General features: G+C 41.7%; 2 pseudogenes across 1 annotated transcript; both read right to left on the reverse strand.

The window, feature by feature from the left end:
* Positions 1-1,439: 1,439 nt before the first annotated feature.
* Positions 1,440-3,505, reverse strand: LOC128577479 (ATP synthase subunit a-like; annotated as a pseudogene).
* Positions 3,506-3,542: 37 nt separating this feature from the next.
* LOC128577480 (cytochrome c oxidase subunit 2-like) lies at positions 3,543-4,292 on the reverse strand (annotated as a pseudogene). The gene has a single exon (XR_008377577.1). The product of XR_008377577.1 is annotated as a cytochrome c oxidase subunit 2-like (transcript).
* Between the last annotated feature and the right edge of the window lie 6,089 nt (positions 4,293-10,381).

Consider the following 10,381-nt stretch of genomic DNA (forward strand, 5'->3'; position numbering starts at 1 on the left):
TGCTATTAGTCATCAGAGTGCTATCAGGGGGAGTAGCGTTTGTAAGCCTCGGGCAAGGATTATAGTCCGGCTGTGGATGCACTCGTAGTTCGAATTGGCTAGGCAGAATATCATAGATGATGTTAGGCCATGGGCGATCATGAGGGCTGTTGCCCCTATGAAACTTCATGGGGTTTGGATGAGGATTGCTACAATCACTAGGGCCATGTGGCTTACTGAGGAGTATGCGATTAGTGATTTTAAGTCTGTTTGTCATAAGCAGATGGAGCTTGTTATAACTATACCTCATAGAGAAAGGGTAATGAAAGGGTAGGCTATTACGTTTGTTAGCAGGGTGAGAATAGTAGTGATTCACATTATGCCATACCCTCCTAGTTTTAGAAGAATAGCTGCTAAAACCATGGATCCGGCGATTGGAGCTTCCATGTGGGCTTTGGGGAGTCATAGGTGTGTACCATATAGGGGTATCTTTACTATGAATGCTATTATGCATGCGATTCATGCAAGATCACTAGATCATGAAGGGGTCAGTATGTTTCGGTGGTATAGAGGTAGGATAGATAGATTTAGTGATCCTGTGAGGTTTTGGGTGCAGAGTAGAATAATTAATAGGGAGAGTGATCCTAGTAGTGTATAGAACAGGAAATATAATCCGGCGTTTAGTCGTTCTGTCTGATTCCCCCATCGGGTAATGATAATTAGGGTTGGAATTAGTGTAGCCTCAAATAAGAAATAGAATAAGATCAATTCGGAGGCTGTAAATGTCATGACTAAGAGTGTTTGCAAAGAGATTAGTATTGAGATATAGAGTTTTTTTTGAACTAGTGGTTCTTTGCGTAGGTGATGTTGGCTAGCTAGAATCATTAATGGAAGTAATCATGTTGTGAGAATAAGGAGGGGGGTAGACAGGGTGTCGGAGAAATATATTAAGTTGAGATTATTGGTAGGTTGGTGGAGTAGGTGGAGGCTGATTGAGCTAATTATAAGGCTATGAACTGTTGCATTGATTCATAGTGTGCGGTGATGAGATAGCCAGGTTACTGGGATTAGTATAATAGTTGGGATAATGATTTTTAGCATTGCAGGAGGTTTAGGTTCTGGATATAGTCTATGCCGTAGGTGTTGGATACCATTACTAGAAGTACAAGGCCTACGGCAGCTTCGCAGGCAGCGAATACTAGGAGGATGAGAGGGGCAATGTTAGCTAGTGTAAAATGTAGGTTTATGGTTGTCAGGCTAACTAGGATAAACATTGATAATATTATCCCTTCCAGGCATAGTAGGGACGACATAAGGTGTGATCGATAAATCAGAACTCCCAGCAGGGCTGTGATAAAAGCTAGAAGGATGTTTGTGGAGATCAACGGCATATGGTAATTATGGTTGATGTACATAATCTAATGAGTCGAAATCATTTGTTTTATTTAAACTAATTACCATATTCTTGTCACTCTAGTCCTTTTTGGATTCATTCGTAGGCTAACCCTAGGGCTAGGATTAGGATTAAGAGGAAAGTTATGATGAGTATTAGATTTAGCATGTGTGTTTGGATAGCTCATGGGAGTGGAAGAAGTAGAGCGATTTCTAAGTCAAATAAGAGGAATGTGATGGCCACTAGAAAAAATTTTATGGAGAAGGGTAGGCAGGCAGAGCCTGTTGGATCGAATCCGCACTCGTAGGGGCTATATTTTTCCATGTAGACATTTAATTGAGGAAGTCAGAATGACACCAATACTAGTACTGAGGCCAAAGATGTGTTAGTAATTAGTATAATTATTGTATTAATTGTTCTTTTTTGGCTATTTACCAAATCCTATTGATTGGAAGTCAATCGTACTAGTTATACTAAAAGAGCATGAACCTCATCAGTAGATAGATACATAAAGGAATAGTCAGACTACGTCTACGAAGTGTCAGTATCATGCTGCAGCTTCAAATCCGAAATGGTGGTTAGATGTGAAGTGATAATTAAGTTGGCGGATAAGGCACACGGTTAGGAAGCTGGATCCAATAATAATGTGTAAGCCATGGAAGCCTGTTGCTATGAAGAATGTAGAGCCGTAAATGCCATCTGAGATGGTGAATGGGGTCTCGAAGTATTCTGATGCTTGTAAGAGTACAGGCCTAGGGCGATGGTGATAAATAAGGCTTGTACCATATGTTTTCGATTACCTTCTATTAGGCTGTGATGTGCTCAGGTGATTGATACACCTGAAGCCAAGAGGACTGCTGTATTTAATAATGGGACATCTAAGGGGTTCAGAGGATTGATTCCTGTTGGGGGCCAGCATCCTCCAAGCTCTGGAGTCGGGGCTAGGCTTGAGTGGTAAAATGATCAGAAAAACCCGGTGAAGAAGAAAATTTCGGAGATAATGAAAAGGACTATTCCATAGCGAAGTCCTTTTTGTACTGCTGGGGTGTGGTGGCCCTGAAATGTTCCTTCTCGTACAATGTCTCGTCATCATTGTAGTATTGTCAAAGTATTGGTTAGTAGTCCTAAGGTCAGTAGGGTTGTGGAGTTAAAATGGAATCATATGATAAGGCCAGATGTTATAAGTAGTGCTGAGATGGCACCCATCAGTGGCCATGGACTAGGATTTGCCATGTGGTAGGTATGTGTTTGATGGGTCATTATGTATTGTCGTGTAGGTAAAGGCTGACTAGCAGTGTAAATACGTATGCTTGGATAAGAGCTACTGCAAATTCTAGGATTGATAGCAGGATGAGGATGATGAATGTGATTGAGGCTGCAACTGAGCTAATTGATGAGATTGCTAGTGTAGCGCCTCCGATTAGGTGTATAAGGAGATGCCCCGCTGTAATGTTAGCTGTTAGTCACACGGCTAGGGCCATGGGTTGAATTAAGAGGCTAATAGTCTCAATAAGGATCAGTATGGGGATTAGTAAGGGAGGGGTACCCTGGGGCAAGAAGTGGGCTAGGGATGCTTTAGTTTTGTGTCGGAATCCTGTAATTACAGTAGCTGCTCATAGCGGGATAGCTATGGCAAGATTCATTGAAATCTGGGTTGTTGGTGTAAAAATGTGGGGTAGTAGACCTAGTAGATTAGTTGACCCGATAAAAATAATAAGTGAGATAAGTATTAATGATCAAGTTCGTCCTTTTGTATTGTGAGTCACTATTAATTGTTTTAAGATTAATTGAATAAGTCATTGTTGTACAGAGGTTATTCGGTTGCTGATTAATCGTGTGGGGGTTGAGATTATAATGTATGGGAACATTACAATAAAAATTACAATAGGCAGGCCAGCTATTGTAGGGGTAGTGAATGAGGTAAATAAGTTTTGGTCCATTTTATCTCTCACGGGTTTTCTAGTTTGTGTGATTTTGTAAGTTTTTTGGTGGGGTGCATGGGATATGTAAATTTTGACAGTTTTAGTTGAAATAAGATAAAAAGTGTTAGAATTATGGATATAATAGTGATAGTCCATGTTGATGTATCTAGTTGTGGCATCCACTGTGGATAGTTCTTATAACTCTCAATCTTTAACTTAAAAGGTTAATGCTTATTAGCTTCACAGTGATCTAGAGAGATTTAAGTAGTCATTCTTCAAAGTACTTTAGTGGTACTAATTCTAATACGATTGGCATGAAGCTGTGATTGGACCCGCAGATTTCGGAGCACTGCCCGTAATAAATTCCTGGTCGGGAAGTCATAACGGTGTCTTGGTTTAGGCGCCCAGGGATTGCGTCAGTTTTGATTCCTAGGGCTGGAACTGTTCATGAGTGAAGGACGTCTTCAGAAGAGATGAGTATTCGGATAGATATCTCTGTGGGAAGGATTACCCGGTTGTCAACTTCTAGCAGGCGGAGATCCCCGGGCTCTAAATCAGGAGTGGTCACTATGTATGAGTCAAAGCATAGGTTGTCGTAGTCTGTGTACTCGTAGCTTCAGTACCATTGATGTCCTATTGTTTTTAGAGTTATAGAAGGAGTGTTGATTTCGTCTATTATATAGAGGATTTGGAGGGATAGGAGGGCAATTAGGATTAAAATTATAGCGGGAAGGATAGTTCATACTGTCTCCACTTCTTGTGCGTCCCTGGTGCTTGTATGCGTGAGTTCAGTTGATAGTATAAGGGAAATAATATATAAGACTAGTGAGCTAATTATGAATACGATTATAAGAGTGTGGTCATGGAAATATAAAAGTTCTTCTATAATAGGGGAGGCAGCGTCTTGAAACCCAATCTGTATTGGATGAGCCATAAAGATATATAGGGGTTTAACCTATAATTTAACTTTGACAAAGTTATGTATTGTTTTTACTAATATCTTATAAGAAGAAAGTCATAGGGCTATGGGGTTGGCTTGAAACCAATTTTAGGGGGTTCGATTCCTCCCTTTCTTGTTTAGGCTTTCACGTACGTGGGTTCCTCGAATGTGCGGTAAGGTGGGGGGCAGCCATGCAGTCATTCTATATTTGTATGTGTTAGCTCTACTATTATAACTTCTCGTTTTGAGGCAAAGGCTTCTCAAACTATGGAAATTATTAGTACTACTGCTGTAAGGGAGATAAAGGATCCGATTGACGAGATCGAGTTTCATATTGTGTATGCGTCTGGGTAATCAGAGTAGCGTCGTGGTATTCCTGATAGACCAAGAAAGTGTTGGGGGAAGAAAGTTAAATTCACGCCCACAAATATAATGGTGAAGTGGATTTTAGCCCAGGTTTGGTCTAAAGTATAACCAGAGAATAGCGGGAATCAGTGAACAAATCCTCCTATGATGGCAAATACAGCTCCTATGGATAAAACATAATGAAAGTGTGCCACTACGTAGTATGTGTCATGAAGGACAATGTCTAATGAGGAGTTAGATAGTATGATTCTGGTTAAACCCCCTACCGTAAACAGGAAAATAAACCCTAGAGCTCATAATATGGCTGGGGATCATTTAATATTTCCACCATGTAGGGTAGCCAGTCAGCTGAATACTTTTACCCCAGTGGGAATAGCGATGATTATTGTAGCGGATGTGAAGTATGCTCGGGTGTCTACATCTATGCCAACTCTAAATATATGGTGGGCCCACACAATAAAGCCCAGGAAACCAATGGACATTATGGCCCAGACCATTCCCATATACCCGAATGGCTCTTTTTTTCCTGAGTAAAAAGATACAATATGTGAGATTATGCCGAACCCAGGTAGGATAAGAATGTAGACTTCAGGGTGGCCGAAAAAATCAAAACAAGTGTTGATATAGAATTGGGTCCCCTCCTCCTGCCGGATCGAAGAATGTGGTGTTTAGGTTACGGTCTGTTGGCAGTATAGTAATACCCGCTGCAAGAACTGGGAGGGATAGTAATAATAATACAGCGGTGATCATAACTGATCAGACAAACAGTGGGGTTTGGTATTGAGACATAGCAGGAGGTTTTATGTTAATGGCGGTTGTAATAAAATTAATAGCTCCTAAAATAGAGGACACCCCTGCTAAGTGAAGGGAGAAGATGGTAAGGTCAACTGAGGCTCCTGCATGGGCTAGATTGCCTGCTAGAGGCGGGTATACAGTTCATCCAGTGCCAGCTCCGGCTTCAACTATTGATGAGGCTAGAAGAAGAAGGAAAGACGGTGGTAGAAGTCAGAAGCTTATATTATTTATTCGTGGGAAAGCCATGTCGGGGCTCCAATTATTAAGGGCACTAATCAGTTCCCGAAACCCCCAATTATGATTGGCATAACTATAAAAAAGATTATAACGAATGCATGGGCCGTTACAATAACGTTATAAATTTGATCATCACCCAGCAGAGTACCTGGCTGGCCCAGCTCTGCTCGGATTGGCAAACTTAGGGCGGTTCCCACTATTCCTGCCCAGGCACCGAATACTAAATATAAAGTGCCAATGTCCTTGTGATTAGTAGAATAGAGCCAGCGGTTAACGAACATAAGTAGGTAAAATGGCTGAGTAGAGTATTGGACTGTAAATCCAAAAATAGGGGTCAAGTCCCCTTTTTACCAGGCCTCGAGGTGATTAATCATATTGAATTGCAAATTCAAAGGAGCAGCTTCAACTCTGCCGGGGCTTCTCCCACCTTTTTATTCTTGGCGGCTGGAGAAGTAGATTGAAGCCAGTTGAGTAGGGTTTTTAGCTGTTAACTAAAATTTCGTGGGGTTGGAGCCCACCAGTCTAGTGAGGACTTAGCTTAATTAAAGTAATTGATTTGCATTCAGTTGATGTAGGAGAAGTCTTGCAGTCCTTAGGGGATTGGTCAGAGGCTAAACGCTGTCGTTTTCTTAGAGCTTTGAAGGCTCTTGGTCTGGCATAACCTAAGTCTCTAATTTAGGGTTGAGATGATGGGTGACAGTGGGAGGAGTATAGATGATACTGTGATCAGTGGGGTTATCATGGCGGGTGGTGTTGGTGTGTTAAGTTGTCATTTTATTTTTATGTTATTTGTTGTGGGGAATATGGTTAGGGATGACGAGTAAACTAGTCGTATGTAAAAGAAAAGATTTAGTAGAGATATGATAGCTATGAGGGTTGGTGTAATGATGTTGTGGCTGTTACATAGTTCTTGGGTGATAATTCATTTTGGTAAGAATCCAGATAGTGGTGGAAGTCCTCCTAGTGATAGGAGGGTAATAAGGAGTATTGAGGTAAGTACTGGTGTTTTGTTTCATGAGCGGGATATAGCTAGTGTAGAGGTGCTAGAGATTGATAGCATCATGATGAATATGGATAAAGTCAGGAGTAAGTAGATTAGAAGGTTAAGGATGGTTGCGGAGGGGTTAAACGTGATGATGGCGAGCATTCAGCCTATATGAGAAATTGATGAGAACGCTAGAATTTTTCGTAGTTGTGTTTGGTTTAGTCCTCCTCACCCCCCAATGGCAATGGATAATAGGGCAATTAACAAAGTAATGTTTGAATTGATTGAGTGATTTATTTGTAGTAAGATAGACATTGGGGCTAGTTTTTGTCATGTTAGTAAAATTATTCCTGAGGTAAGTGAGATTCCCTGTGTGACTTCTGGTACTCAAAAGTGGAATGGGGTTATACCTAGTTTTATGGTTAATGCAATTAGTAATATGGGGGAAGATAATGGACTGACAGTTTTTATTATTGTTCACTGTCCTGAGTTTATAGTGTTAATAATAATTGCTATTATTAGGATTATTGATGCTGTGGCTTGAGTCAGGAAATATTTAGTCGCGGCTTCTATGGGCCGTGGTGATGCTTTTTTAGTAAGGATTGGAATGATAGCTAGTATATTTATTTCTAGTCCCACTCAAATTAAGAGTCAGTGGGACCACCAAGGGTGGGGAGACAAGATGGCAGACTGAAGCCAGCTTTCAACAAAGGCTCCCGTCCAGAAGGAGAGTTAAGGGACAGGAATTTAGAAAGTATCCTGGTGGACTTGAGCCTCACCAAGAGAGAAGGCTGAAGAACGCACATCAACACCGCTGAGGCAAGTTGTGATCACAAGGACGCAAACAAAAGAACGCTCACTTCTGGATATTCTGAGGCCACACCCCCTGTCTCCCTGGGCAACCAGAGGAGGCCACCGGTGACACGGCTCACAAACCCGGAAGCCTCCAGGGCGGGGCCGACCCAGAGAGGTGTTCAGACGCAATTCTCCAGCAGCAAAGACGTTTGAACTCAAAACAGCCCGTCTCCTGTAGGCGACGACAGGAACAGAGACAGAACCTCACAAAGTTGTCTGTTCTGTTCTGTTCTGTTAGCAGCATGCATCAGGGACGGGGCTAAGCCTGAGTGAACACCTCCTTCCCATCACCTGCATCAAACACTCAAAGATGCCAGGCCCCATCTCCTCCTGCTAGATAGCGGCAGTCTGTGGGGGCCTGGCAGACTTCCTTGCGATTCAGGCAGGTGCAAAGCCCTGGAGTGTCTGTTCACTGCAGGCAACTGGGTTAGCCATCTACAGAGATACCAGTGACTGGGTCCGACGGAGGGGCAAAGTGGGGAAGGAGACGTCAACCTTCCCAGACTGCTCTGTTTGCTGGGTGGCTCCTCCTGACTCCACGCTGCACTGGGGTGAGCTGTGTCAGAGGAGTCACCAGGCCCCTGTGATCCAGTTCCCAGAGACCTCTTGAACCCTTCCACCCGAGACAAGTGCCGATTGAGACAGTTGATTCGGACCTTTTGAACTGGGCTAATAGACTGAGGACTCTTCAGGCGGTGCCCTGGGTGTGCGATTGTAGGAAGGTTTGATTCTCCTTTTCCAACTGGGGCCAGAGGTAGGCAGGCGGGGTGACTTAATTGCTGATTTTTCCACACAGCTGAGACTTCAAGCCAGAGTAGAAGTTGCAATAAGATCGAACAGAAACCAGCTGAAAACAAGACAGAACCACTTTGCTCCACCACACCAGACAGGGCCCCAGTTTCTCAGGCCACAACACTATACGGGCCCTCGATAAAACCCCAGGGGAAAAACCAAAGGGAGTAAACCATGGGGCGGAATCAGTGGAAAAACTCTGGTAACATGAATAACCAGAATAGATCAACCCCCCCAAGAAAAGATACGGCAGATGTGATTGAAGATCCCATTCATAAACAACTGGCTGAGATGTCAGAAGTCGAATTCAGAATTTGGTTTGCAGACAAGATTAATAAAATGGAATTAGGAATTCGAGGAGAAATTCAAAAATTGTCTCAAGAATTTAACGAATTTAAAGACAAAACCACCAAAGACTTAGACACACTGAAACAAGAACTTACAGCCCTCAAAGATATGAAAAATACAGTAGAATCCCTCAGTAACAGAATGGAGCAAGCAGAAGAAAGGATTTCTGACATTGAAGATAAAGTCTTCGAACGCTCCCAATCTCTCAAAGAGGAAGAGAAATGGAGAGCAAAAACGGATCACTCACTCAGAGAGCTCTCAGATAATTCGAAAAAAAACAACATAAGGGTTATAGGAATTTTGGAGAATGATGAAGTGGCTGCCAAGGACACAGAGGCCCTTCTACATGAAATTATGAAAGAAAATTTTCCAGACATGCCTAGAGAATCTGAAATTCAGATAGCAGACAGCTTCAGAACCCCAGCACGATTCAACCCCAATAAGCCATCTCCCAGACATATCATAATTAGCTTCACTAAAGTTAACATGAAAGAGAAGATTCTCAAAGCAGCCCGGCGAAAGAAAACTATAACGTACAAAGGTAAGAATATTAGAATAACTGCAGATCTCTCTGCTGAAACTTTTCAAGCAAGAAGAGGCTGGTCATCAACTTTTAATCTCCTAAAGCAAAAAAACTTTCAACCCAGGATCTTGTATCCAGCTAAACTGAGTTTCATCTATGATGGAGAAATTAAATACTTCAATGACATTCATATGTTGAAAAAATTTGCCATAAGTAAACCAGCTCTTCAGGATGTTCTCAGACCTATCCTCCACAATGACCAACCCAATCCTATACCACAAAAGTAAACTCACTCAGAAACTTCGGATCAAACTCCAACTTCCACACTGGCGAAAGGATTAAAAATGTCCACTGGACCTTTGAAAAACTCGATACCCAAAATTCCACCAGACTTATCCTTACTCTCCATCAATGTGAATGGCTTAAACTGTCCTCTAAAGAGGCATAGGTTAGCTGACTGGATACAAAAACTCAAGCCAGATATTTGTTGCATACAAGAGTCACATCTCAACTTAAAAGACAAATACAGACTCAGGGTGAAAGGATGGTCATCCATATTTCAGGCAAATGGTAATCAGAAAAAAGCAGGTGTTGCAATTTTATTTGCAGATACAGTAGGCTTTAAACCATCAAAAGTAAGGAAGGACAAGAATGGTCACTTCATATTTGTTAAGGGTAATACTCAATATGACGAGATCTCAATTATTAATATCTATGCACCCAACCAGAATGCACCTCAATTTATAAGAGAAACTCTAACAGACATGAGTAACTTGATTTCCTCCAGCTCCATAATCGTTGGAGATTTCAACACTCCCTTGGCAGTGTTGGATCGATCCTCTAGAAAGAAGCTGAGCAAAGAAATCTTAGATTTAAACCTAACCATCCAATATTTAGATTTAGCAGACATCTACAGAACATTTCATCCCAACAAAACTGAATACACATACTTCTCATCAGCCCACGGAACTTACTCCAAAATTGATCACATTTTAGGTCACAAGTCTAACCTCAGTAAATTTAAAGGAATAGAAATTATTCCATGCTTCTTCTCGGACCATCATGGAATAAAACTTGAATTGAGTAACAACAGGAATCTGCATACCCATACAAAAACATGGAAGTTAAATAACCTTATGCTGAATGATAGCTGGGTCAGAGATGAGATTAAGAAGGAAATCACCAATTTTTTGGAACAAAATGACAATGAAGACACAAGCTATCAGAACCTCTGGGACACTGCAAA

Source organism: Nycticebus coucang, chromosome X (genome assembly GCF_027406575.1).
Source record: "Nycticebus coucang isolate mNycCou1 chromosome X, mNycCou1.pri, whole genome shotgun sequence".
NCBI classification, from domain to species: Eukaryota; Metazoa; Chordata; class Mammalia; order Primates; family Lorisidae; genus Nycticebus; species Nycticebus coucang.